Genomic DNA, 13,247 nt, shown 5'->3' on the forward strand with positions numbered 1-13,247 from the left:
AATCTTGCTTGCATGTGAAATCAATGAGATTGTTCTGTAGTTTCAACACTCAGTTGGGTCACCTTTCTTTGGAATGGGAACAAATATAGATCTCTTCCAGTCAGTTGGCCAAGTGGACATATAGGAATCTATATTTGTTATTGCCGTTGTTGTGTGCTGACATATTGGAAACAACTCATAGCTGAACCTAAAGGCTGTAAATCACACAGGATGAGATGGCCCCTCTTTCATCCAAGGAGTAGATGGCAGATTCCACCTGCCTTTGGATTGACAGCACAACTCCTTAACCACTAGGAAACCAAAACTCTTCTAGAATCTATATTTAGACAAAATGTAATTAGATTTCAGATGTCAAACACATACCTAAAGAAATGTTCAAAACATCTAATGATTGTTGTTGTTAATTGCTGTCATTGAGTCACAGGAGATTCATAGTGACCCTGTGAAGGAGAGTCCTGGACGCTTGGGTGCCTTTCATCCTCTCTCCAGGTTCATAGGGTTTCCGGAGGCAAGCTATTATGGAAGAGGATGCCACTCCTCCTTCCAACCTAGTGATTAGAGAGATGCAAATCAAAACAACTATGAGATATCATCTTACTCCAGCAACAATAGCAAAGTTCAACAGGATAGCAAATAACAAATGCTGGTGAGATTATGGAGAGTTTTGAACTCTTATTCACTGCTGGTCAGAGTGTAAAATGATAGAGTGACTATGAAAGTCAGTTTGACACTTTCTCAAAAAATTGAAAATAAAAATATTTCAGCCATTTAAAGAGTGTAATTCTAGTGAACTAGTAGTAATTCCTGGCAGCTTTAAAATAGCATTTTGACCCACTGTAGAGTCAGCATGTAAGGAAAAAAATGTATATAGATGATTTTGATTCAGAATGGAATTTCAGAATCATTACATTACTTCCTTTTTTGAGAAAGAGCAGATCCAACTCACAATCACTTGTTTCCCGTGACTTTTTCAAGCATCTTCCTTTAGCTGTAGCTGTTACATGGAGGAAATGTAGCTAGACGCTAGACATTAAAGTGGTGGAAAACTGTAGTTCAAATCTCTCTTCTGGCTCTCAGCATTTGTATAAGTATCAGCAAATTTATTATCCTCCTTTATTTGAATATACTTATAATCAAAATAGGCTGTTTTGAACATAGAAGGAGTAGCATAAGTGAAATGTTTACTAAATGTCACAGTTTATGTAGTAGTAGTAGTTGTTGTTGTTGTTGTTATGTGCAATCGAGTCTAGTATAACCCATAGTGACACTATGAACAAAATATGTCAACCCTGTCCTATCTTGTGCCATTCTCACATTTCCTGGCACACTAGATCCCATTGAGGAGTCACTGTGTCAGTCATCTGATTGGGGTCTTGCTCTCTTTCTCCGATCCTCCACCTTTCCATGCATGATATCCCTTTCCAAAGAAAAGCCTCTCCTAGCAACGTGTCCCACGTATGTGAGGTGAAGCTTTATCATTCTACCTAGAGGGAGTTAAAATGTGTGCACTGCTCCTCCTTTCCCTGGTTCATTGTTTTCCTTTTCCTTTCCATGTGGAAGGATGAAGATCATTTTCTTGGGAGGAAAGAACTAATGCAATTGATCTAGAAAAATGAAGTGCTGATTTACTCTTGTTTTAGCCTCTTAAGTAGGTGGCAGTTCTTAATCTCTCAAAAGCCGAAAGCTAATCTTTTTTAGCACTGGCCAATTGACTGTCATGTTTGTTTGGCTTCAGTGATTATAGCAAGGCTGAGGAAAATGAATGAGAATGACAAGAAATAGAGTACAATTGTAGAGTACAGATCAATTGGTGGATTTAGTAAAACTTGATAAAGTATGCTTCCACAATCCAGTGCTCTCTGTGGCTTTTGGCTATACATTCAATCATAAAAATTTATAAGCACACCCTCATAATACTTAAATGTTAAGCAATCATGCAAATACATAAAGATAATTATAGTAACTTATCAAAAACACTATAAAGTCATATATTAAAATAACACTTAACAAGCTAAACAGTAAGTATAAATGACATTTTAATACATTAGTTTATACTGCCAGGTATACTTTGAGGTGGTAATGATTTCTGATACCTGCTAGAGATCAGAGGCATTAAAAGGAATCATGAATATATACTTTCCTCATTCCTAATATTAAACACTGATCATCTGTGAGATAGCCTGACACTGAAGACTGTCTATAAATTTGGATAGGAAACTACATATATTTTCAGCTACATGGTTCTAAGAAATTTTAATTTTAATTTCTTAATTTGTTGTTAATGAAAGATGTATTATTCAAGTACCTTCAAATGGATGACTTTGGAAAATAAGAATGTATTATAATAGAATCCAGAAGATGGTCAGTTTCAACTCAAGAATAATAGGAAAGAGGTGTTTGAAATAAAAACGTGAGCAGGATTATGTTCTCTCTTAATGTTCTAAGGAAAAATTCTTCCTTGCCTCTTCCTGCTTTCTAGTGGTTGCCATTAATCATTCCTATTCCTTAGTTTGTAGTAACCCTCTAACCTTCAATTCTTTCATCACTCAGAACTCTTGCCTCTGTCCTTTCTTGTAGGCACACTGTTGTTAACTTACCATCAAGTCGGAATCTACTCATAGTTAACATTCCAGTGTATTTTAAGAGGTAGTAGGTTACATAGGAGGAAATTGCCCACCATCTCCTGCAAAGAAGCTGACAGATTTAAAAAGCACGCCTTTAAGTTACTCCTTTTGCTGGTGGTTGCTATTGAGTACGACTCATAACAATCCTATCAGCAACAAATGAGAACCCTGTCCTATCCTGTGCCAACTCACAATTTCTAACACACTTGTGCCTGTTGCTGCGGTCACTGTGTCAATGCACCTAGTTGAAGGTCTTCCTCTCCTTTGCTGACATTCCGCCTTTTCGAGCATGGGGTCCTTATGCAAGGCATAGGCTGTCCTAGCATCATGCTGATATTAGGTGAGATGAAGCTTCACTATCTTTACCTCTAAAAAGCAATCTGGCTTCACCTTCTCCAATGCATCTGTTCTTTGGATAATCCATGAGATAATCAGACCTCTCCTGCAACATCACGGTTCAAATCGATCCATTCTTCTGTCATCCTTATTCCCTTTCCAGCTCTCAGATGCATAGCAAGTGTTTGAAAAGACCATGATGTGAATCAGGCACACCTTGGACCTCAAACTACCATTATTGCTTCTCAGTAATATGGAAAAATCTCTGACTTCAGACTTTCCCAGTGCAATACATCTCCTGATCTTCTCTCTGTGGTACCAAGTATATTGATTGTGAATCCAAGTAAAATTAAGACATTGACAGTTTCAAATTTTTCTTCATTTATAATGGTATCACCTATTGGTCCAGTGGTGAGAAATTTTTTTTCCTAATTTTGAGGTGCAATCCATATTGAGCCACTAGTTTGGGACATTAGTCATATTATATTTCACTCTAATCCAGTATAATAGATAGCCCTGGTGACTTAATGGTAAAGAATTGTGCTGCCAACATGAAGGTAAATGTGGTTCAAATCCAGCAACTCACAGAAAGATGGGCAGTCTTCTCCAGACTAATTTATTGCCTCGGAAAACTTGCTGGAGGTTCAGCTATGAGTTGATTTCAGTTAGAATGTATACAGCACACAAGCATACACAATCACTGTTGCAGACTGAATTGTATTTCCATAGGGAAATATGTTTTATAAATTTTAACACATGTACATGTGGCCTTGAAGAAAGGATGTCAGAAATCACATGATAAAATACTATAAGAGCAATATTTAATATAACTGTTTACACAATAATTTAAATAATGGATATATCAAAAAGGAATAAACAGTTTACAATTATAACTGCATCTTTGGAAAGTAGTGACAAAACATAACTTCATGAGTCAGAGTAAGGTCAAGAGCTGATTGGAGCAGAGCATAAATTACTCACATTGAAGTTGAAGTTTAAGTCGAAGAAGATTAAAATAAGACCATGAAAGCCAAATTATAACTTTCATTCTATGTTATCTGAATCTAGAGACAATCTCATCATCCAAATTTCTTGGCAAAGGCTTGTGAGTGCATCCAAGGCTATATCTGTTAATTGAAACAAGTAAAATGATATCCCAGTGATCCCTGGCACTTCCTCTTTCATTACCATTGGCTCCTGTTCATATCGTACTTCCTGAAATTTTTCAGTGTTAATCAATTCTTTCTGATTCAGTGACTCTGTATATTCTCTCCATCTTTTTTTTTATGCTGTCTGGCTCATTCAATATATGCTCGTAGCAACCTTAAGCATTGTGACACGAAACTTAAATTTTTTTTCAATTCAGCTTGGAAAATGCAGAGAAAATTATTTCCTTTTTATACTCTAATTTCAGCTCTCTGTACATTCCATTATAATATTTTGCTTTGTCTTCCTGAGCTGTCCTTTGAACAGTCCTTTGTCTGTTCAACTCTTTCACTTTGACACATTTTCCTTTACATTTGGCCTCTTGACATTCCAGTGCAATCTTTAGAATCTCTTCTGACATCCATTTCGATTTTTTTCCCCTTTGTTTTTATAATGTCCTTTGATATCACATACAAGCAATATACTGATTCATTGATATCATATGCAAGCATAATACTGCTGAAGATCATTCAAAATGACTGGAACAGTACATAGAAAGGGAACTGCCAGAAGTTCAAGTGGGATTTAGAAGAGACTGTGGTAGTAAGGATCTCATTACTGATGTCTGATAGATCCTACCTGAAGGCAAAGATACCAGAAGAATGTCTATTCACGATTTATTGACTATGCAAAGGTGTTTTTTGACTGTGTGGATCATGACAAGTTGTGGCTGATGTTGAGAAGAATGAAAGTTCAAGAGTACTTAATTGTGCTCATGAGGAACCTACCTATACATGGATGAATAGGCTATCGTATAAATGGAGCAGGGGAGCACTACATGGTTTGAAATTGGGAAGGGAGTGTGTTAGGGGTGTCTTCTACCTCCATACCTGTTCAACCTATACACTGCATGAATTATCCAAGAATTAGGACTCTATGAAGAGGAATATAGCATCAGGATTGGAGGAAGACTCATCAATAACCTGTGCTATGCAAATAAACGTTGCTTCAAATAAACATTGCTTTCTAAGAAACACTTGTGGCAGAAAATCAAGGAATGCAGCCTTCAGGATAGAGTGTGTCTCAAGATCAAGAAACCAAAGATTCTTACCACTGGACGAATAGGCAGAGTGAGTCATGGTGGATGGAGAGAAGATTGAAACTGTCAACAGTTTAATCTTCCTTTGAACCACAATCAATACCTTTGGTACGAGCAGTCAGAAAATAAGGAGATGCATTGCACTGGGAATGTCTGAAGTTAGAGACCTTTCCAAATAACTGAGGAGTAATGATGTCAGTGAGAATTAAGGTGTGTCTGATTCAGGTAATAATTTTCCAATTATTAGCTATGCACCTGAGACCTGGACAATGAATAAGGATCACAGAGAAAGAATCGATGTCTTTGAGCTGCAGTGTTGAAGAAGAGCATCGCATGGACAGCCAAGAAAAAAAAAATACAAACAAACCAAACCAACCCAGATATGTCTCTGAGAGGTTGCAACCAGAGTGCTCTTTGGAGGCAAGAATTATGAGCTTCACCACACATACTGTGGACATTTTGCTAGGAGATTCTATTCCTTGGAGAAAAACGTGATGCTGGGAAGGGTAGATAGATGGTCTGTGAAGGAGAGGAAGACCCTCAACCAGGTGGCTTGATGTAGTGACTGCTTCAGTGAGCTCTTTTGTATCAGGAAGTGTGAGGATGGCACAAGATAAAACTAGGTTCAGATCTTTTATTCATAGGGTCGCTATGAGTTGTACTTGACTTGATGGCACCTAACAATAACAACAGCCAAGAGAACAAACAGGTTTGTCCTGGAGAATGTGAAACTAAGGTGTTCCATGGAGGCAGGAATGATAAAACTCCATCTCACATACTTTGGTCTAGTAGTCAGTAAGATCCATTTCTTGGAGAAGCGCATTGTACATGAAAAATGGAGGCAAGGACCTCAATGAGATGAACTGACACAGAGACATTAACAATGAGGTCAAATGTGTTGGAGAAGGTAAAGTTGACTGAATAAGGCAAGGTTGAGTGTCATTGTTTGTAGGGTCACTATGAGTTGCACTTGACTTAAAAGCACATAGCAACAACATCAACAACAAGGGCAGAGTGTTTCTATACATCCAACCTTCTGTCCTATGAAGCATAGTAGTTAAAAGAAAAACATGAGACCAGACAGCTGCCTTCTGAGCCACACCGGGAGCCTTCTCTGCACCAGTCCTTCCTGCAGTAAAGCCCTAAACACCAGAAGACAAGATGTCCAGCAAAGGGGCCAAGGCCAAGACCACCAAGAAATGGCCACAGAGGGCCACTGTCAATGTCTTTGTAATGTTTGACCAGTCTCAGACCCAGGAGTTTAAGGAAGCCTTTAACACGATTGACCAGAACCACAATGGCTTCATTATTGACAAGGAGGACCTGCACCACATGCTGGCCTCGCTGGGGAAGAACCCTACAGAAGAGTACCTGGAGGGCATGATGAGTGAGGCCTGGGGCCCATCAACTTCACCATGTTCCTCACCATTTTTGGGGAGAAGCTGAATGGCACCGCCCCTGAGGATCTGATCTGAAATGCCTTTGTCTGCTTTGATGAGGAAGCCTCAGGCTTCATCCACGAAGATCACCTCAGGGAGCTGCTTACCACCATGGGAGACCGGATCATGGAGGAGAAGGAGGTGAACGAGATGTACTGAGAGGCACTCATTGATAAAAAAAGGCAACTTCAACTATGTGAAGTTCACCCTCATCCTTAAACATGGAGCCAAGGACAAGGACAACTAAGCTACCCCTACCTCTCCCCTGTACCCAAAACCCTATCCTAGCACTTCCCCTCCACACTCACTCACCTTTGTGCCATGTCTCTGCCCATGCCCCGAACAGACCCAATTAGGGGATCATTTCTCTGAGGGATAGGACCCCAGCTCCCCATGCAGTAAGGGCCAGTACCTGGGCAGTGCCAGACGGACACTCGGTCTCCTTAAGGCACACATTCCCCACATGACCCAGAGGCCCTGGAAGCTAGGAGTCATTGGCTCAGTCAGCTAAGGATACCATCATCCAGAGATGATCCAGAAGGACAAGACTTAGAGGGACAAGGAGAAGGTTCCTCAAGGGAGCTCTGGGCTTCCACCTAAAAGGAATGGGCCCTCCCTGTGCCACTTCAGTCATGTCCCCATGCAGGTTGTGAAAGCCCTTTCCTAGCCACTGCCACAAACATAAGCCTCACCAGGGACACTCCCCTACACCCTGCCCAGCCACTAGGCCACCAGAACACACCTCATCACACCTTGGGCTTACATGCAAGAAGATGCATGTGGCATGGAATTTGTGCAAGGGAGGTGAATCTCAAATAGAAGTCTGAGCACTGAAATAAATAGATAGATAGATAGATACTAAATAAATACATAAATACATAGATAGATAGATAGATAGATAGATAGATAGATAGATAGATAGATATAGATACATACATACATACATACATACATACATACATACATACATACATACATACATACATAAAAGGAAAGAAAGAAGGAGAGAAAAACATAATAAAGAACAGCCAGTAGTAAAGAGAGCCCCCTAAAGTACAACAGCCTGAAGGGTACAAGTGGAGGAGAGGTTCATACTGCAAGATGACATGAAATATATTTCCAGGAGATAACACGGAAGTATTTTCTTTGCTTGCTACCATGTTTCCTATAGAAATCTTGAGTCAAGATTCAGAGGTTTTAACATTAGAGATTTTTCATTAAATTATTCACCTATTCAATGAAGAGAATTACAATGTATTTCATAAAGGTCAGTTAATCTAGGTACACTCTTCCATGTCTCATTTTATTGTATATTTTCACAACTGAGATATTACCGGCTTTTGCGGGAGATTGTATTTTCAAAAATATTTGTGTAGTAAATGAAGAATTTGTGTCACAGTTACCCAAATGATAGGACCAAAGGCCAGATTTACTCAAAATTTTTGCAAATGACAGGTAACCAGCTTCTTCTGTAGTAAAGAATATATATGGGCAATCTCTTCCCATAAAATTAACTGCCTCTGAAAACCTACCTGGAGGGTCAGCTATGGATCAGTTCCAACTCGGTGGCAATGCTGGAACAACAGCTCATTATAAAAGATTTACCTGCTCTAAGCTTAGAGCTTCTGTCCCATTACAAAGGCCACAGAGTTGTGGACATTGCTTGGCTCTCTTTGCTTGAAGTAGATAGCCACAAATAAGTCAACTAAAAATCACAATGACCTTACGTATAAAACAAGCAAACATTGTTCAATCATATATCATATTAACAATTGTCAATACATTTGAATACACTGAATGTTGTTTAAATCTCTCTAATTGAACATCTCCATCATCATAATTGGTCATCTATTTCATCAAACATGGTGTCATCCTTGGCATGACATATGGAACCCATTTGAGTTAAGCAATGCTCTGCTATGATACAGAAGGTTTTCAAAGGCAGGTCTAGAGAAAGAAGGACAATCTCCTCCAATTGCTATTTAATTATAACCTTGGAAACTCAATGAAAAGTCTCTTTGAAATGGAACTTACTCTAAAAAAGTGAGTTTTGAGATTTATTTTCTTTTTAAAGTAGATTGTGGGGCCTATTTCCCTACTTTATCTTGAATGACATCAGTGATCTTGCTGATATTTGAAATATTAGTGACACAACTTCCATTTAGCGACACAGAAACCACCACAGTATGATACATTGACAGATGTGTGGTAGTTAATTTATCCATCAGGAATTAAGTTGCAGGGAACCAGAAAAAATATTTCTACTTTTCCTATTACTAGTGATTTGAGAACTGCCCTTCCATCTGATTGACTAGTCTTGTGACTTCTGTTTACATTAATAAAATTGGATGTTTAGATAGCTTGCAAAAAAAGGTAAAATTTTAGATCTTTTCTATTTGGGGCAATTAATATAGATTAAGGAGATTATTTGTTGTGTTGTTGCAATGTGCTGTCAAATCACCTATGGCTCATAGCAACCCTATATACAACAGCTCTGAGTCTTGCTCTTCCCTTAGCCAACTGCAATATCTCTGACAGACCTACCCCCATTACTCCAGTCACTGAGTCAATCTATATCATTGAGGGTCTTCCCCTCTTGCACTGTCCCTCTACCTGTTTAAGCATAATGTCCCTACACATACCAGGACAAAAACATCTGGGAACATGCCATATAAATTATTTCTCCTAAAAAAAAAAAAACTAAAACAAATTTAAAAAACAAACAAACAACAAAACAAACACAAAACACACATACAAAAAAAAAAACCAAACAAAAACACAAAAGACACACACCAAAAACACTCCACAACCATATTTCATATTAGCTAAGTAAACAGAAACATAAGTAAATCATTATAGTATGATATAATTATTTTTATACGGTTATAAACTGAATCTGTAAAAAGTTGCATGACACTTGAGGGGGTGGGAAAGTCGGCTGTTAGGGAACTCTCCAAAGTACTGAAGAGCAATGGTGTCTCTCTGGTTACTAAGGTGAATCTGATACAGGCCATGGTCTTTGTAGTCACTTGTTATGCATCAGAGAGTTGGACGATGACTAGGGAGGATAAAAGGATAATTGATGCCTTTGAGCTGTGGTGCTAGAGAAGAGTATTGATGTACTATGGACTGCTAAGAAAACAAAAAGGTTCATCTTGAAGAGAGTTAAACCGGGCAGCTCCTTGGAGGCAAGGATTTTTGAGGATCCGTCTAACATACTTTGGACATGTTGTAAGGAGGGACCGGTGCTTGGAGAGGGACATCATGCTTGGGAGGGTGGAGGGATCGCGCAGGATAGGAAGGCCCTCTATGAGGTGGATTGACTCAGTGAATGGGCTAATCATGATGGGTATATCGGAGATGGTGCGATCGGCACAGGACAGAGCGGAGTTTAGGGCTGTTGTACATAGGGTCGCTATGAGTCACAAGCAAATCGACAGCACATAACAACTACATATGAATTCCATATTCTCCAGGCAAGAGCTTAGGCTGAAAAAAATGTATTTTCATTTTCTACCTGACAGATTAGAGGTTGAAGTTGACCAAGAGGTGCCTGAGAAGCAAGCTCCGGCAATCTATATATGTAAAATTAGACACTGTAAACACTATGAAGTGCAGTTCTAACTCTCACACACATGTCGTCATGATAAATCAGAACAGACTCAAGAGCAACTGGTGTTTTCCTGGAGGCAAGGCACATAACTAAACTCCAAACAGACATTTTATTTGTACCTCTTGCTTTGAAGACTTTGATACTTACCATTCATGAGAGAGAACACATTATTTCCCAAGAGCCCTCGTGTTCCTTCAATAGAGCCCGAGTGATTGTGTACTAACAGTTTGGCACAAAATACCAGTTTGCATCTGAATCATTCCACCAAAATGGTTCAATGCAAATCACAGAACCCTTCATATATTAGAGCTTTTGAAGCAAGACCTCATAGCAAACGTTCTGCTACTACAAAGTGGGGTTGAAATGATGAGAATAAACTTAGGATGAAATACTAAGCCACAGACATCCTAATATTATATTCAGGATTTCTTTTTCATGATTAGTTGATAATGTCCTCATCAACTATAGATTTATTAAAACACAAAACCTAATTGCTATTGAGTTGGAAATGATTGATTGCTGACCCATCAATGGGTTTCTGACCCTGTAAATCATCTCAATGGAGAAAATTTACCATCTTTCTCTCATAGAGGCTGCTGGTTTTGAACTGCCAGAGAGATATTATTGTGTAGAGATGGGTAGTGTAACACCCTACAGAATAAGCCATCAGAGCTCTCAATAATATTTTCGGAATTTCTGTTTAACAAGCAGTTTAACTATGTCCTCAACAAACACTGACTTATTAAGAATACATTCACTTGGTCATAGATGAGATGACCAAGCAAATGGTTTTGCTCATTTCTTCTGTTTAGTTTACTGAAGGTATTTGTCGTTACCGAGGGTTGAAACTCTTTTAGCTGGTATCTAAAATCATCAATAAGTCATCCAGCTCAAACAGTTGTGTATCATGGTTAGCATTATGCAGCCTGCCTATAACAGTCAGATAGTTTAGATTTAAATAAGCAGAAGGCCAGGCAAAAAAGAAAGCTTCAAAACAAGAAAATAATGAAGCATGATGTGGAACCTATTTTTAGCCTCCTTCAAGAGTTCTGCATTACAGGATGAATGTCACATCAGAGGAAATGGACTTTGATGCATGAGAAGAAAAACGGACGTTGTACCGTAACACAAACTTCTCAAGTTGTCCTAAAGTGATGGTGATAGCCATGTTTTAAAGAAAATTTATTCTGATCTTTACATGAGAGTATAAAGTCAAAATTATTTCTGGAAACTAGCACAAAAAAGAAGATTTACTGATTAAATATATCTGAAAACATTTTCCTAAGAGAAAATTATTTCCTCCTGAGAATTTACTCTGAATATCAGGCCAGCTAATGTAGCATGATAATCTTTTACACTACTATCATATTTAAATACTGAAAAGTATTTTCCTAAAGGTTTCTAAGAGGAGAGATTTTTATTTTTTATTTTTTAGTTTTTGATATTTCAGTTTAATGTTCTTTAACTTAGGCTATGGTGCACTTTGAAATTATTGTTCTAAGGCCCTTATTGCACAATTTTGCCATTCTGCCTTCATAAATGTCAAAAGTAGGAACATCCTTTTTCTCATAAGCAATTTTCTCAGATACAAGAATCAGCCTTCATAATCTGTGAATAATCACTTGTCCAAAAGGATGACACTGAACTAGTCTCATGGCCTTCTTAAAGTCGTCCAGTTGTCCTTGTATTTCAAGTAGAGTTGAATTGACTTGAATATTCTTACAAGGGGTCTTCTGTAATGTACTACATGAGGAAGAAATAAAATCTGTTGCCAGTCAGTGCAGTATGAAGAGCTATGAGACATTTCAGATATGCTAAGTAAAAACACTTTTTTTTCCTTATTTTTTTTATCTAAACCTTGTTGTAAAAACACTTTTAAAGATATGAACTAAAATGCTATGAAAAGTATTTTTTGCAATGCTTTAATGTATATTACATGAAGAATTTCTGTGACACATGATATTTTTCCCTATGAGAAACTATTAATAACCTGACAAGAATTGCACCAAAAGTAAAAATTCCACTGAATCTTCAACCAGAAACATAAGAAAAATTTCTCTTCCTTGTTCATCTTGGTTTAATAGCAGTCACTGACATTTCAATTAGAAACTGGGTAGGAAGGAAAGTAAAGTTAATGGACCTGAGAATTAGGAATATTTGTAATATTTGAAGTAATTTGTATTTTTAAATATGCTTCAGGTTTTAACGTTTAGTGAGTACTTTCCCCATTCCACCCAGCTGTGGTTTTGTCTTTGAAGCTAAATTATTTCATTGTCAATGAAAGCCTTTGAATTTTTGGGAACTTATGTTTTTGGAAGGTGTCTATCACCTGGCATAATGAAATCTTTAAAAAATTTTCAATAAGAAAAATAGCCCTTTATTAGGTATATAAAGACATTGTGGGCATGTTTTGGTTTCAAATATGAATGTGCCTGGTGGCTGATAATACATTACTTCTCAATTTGAGGAAACTTTCATTACATAAAAATGTAAAGTCTCATGTCATATTGCCTAAGAGGCAATTAAAAGTGATGAATATAGTCCTACCACAAGTATGTGAATATTCCTTGATGCTACATATATTTTGAAAACAAATAAGGCATGAATGAAAGAGAGCCCTAAAACCATCTAGCTTTGTTTCACCAAGTAGCTTGAATTGCTGTAAAGTGGACCTTCCATCTCTGATGAAAACTTCTACCATCAACTGAGAAACACTCATTTTACCCTTGGTGTTGTTTTACAACAGTACATGAGGTTGCTATGAGTAGCAAGTAGCTCGATAGCACATGACAACAATATCTCCTTTCAAAAATATTAGACATGATTCGTTTATATGTTACATACAACAGAAATTTTAGGCCATTATGAAATTATTACTTTCTATGCATCAAACCTAGGTTGCCCTTTCTGTTAATCTGTATGTGTTCTTTTGTGCATAGGGTTTTCAGAGGCCTGCTATTTCAGAAGTGGGTGGCCAATCCTTCTTCCTA

General features: G+C 37.8%; 1 protein-coding gene and 1 pseudogene across 1 annotated transcript in view; both read left to right on the plus strand.

The window, feature by feature from the left end:
- Positions 1-13,247, plus strand: part of MARCH1 (membrane-associated ring finger (C3HC4) 1, E3 ubiquitin protein ligase) — a 635,452-nt gene that overhangs the window by 241,420 nt on the left and 380,785 nt on the right. The window lies entirely within an intron of this gene.
- LOC102864756 lies at positions 6,367-6,891 on the plus strand (annotated as a pseudogene).

Source organism: Elephantulus edwardii, unplaced genomic scaffold (genome assembly GCF_000299155.1).
Source record: "Elephantulus edwardii isolate Elephantulus edwardi_28Jun2011 unplaced genomic scaffold, EleEdw1.0 scaffold00119, whole genome shotgun sequence".
In the NCBI taxonomy this organism is placed as follows: domain Eukaryota; kingdom Metazoa; phylum Chordata; class Mammalia; order Macroscelidea; family Macroscelididae; genus Elephantulus; species Elephantulus edwardii.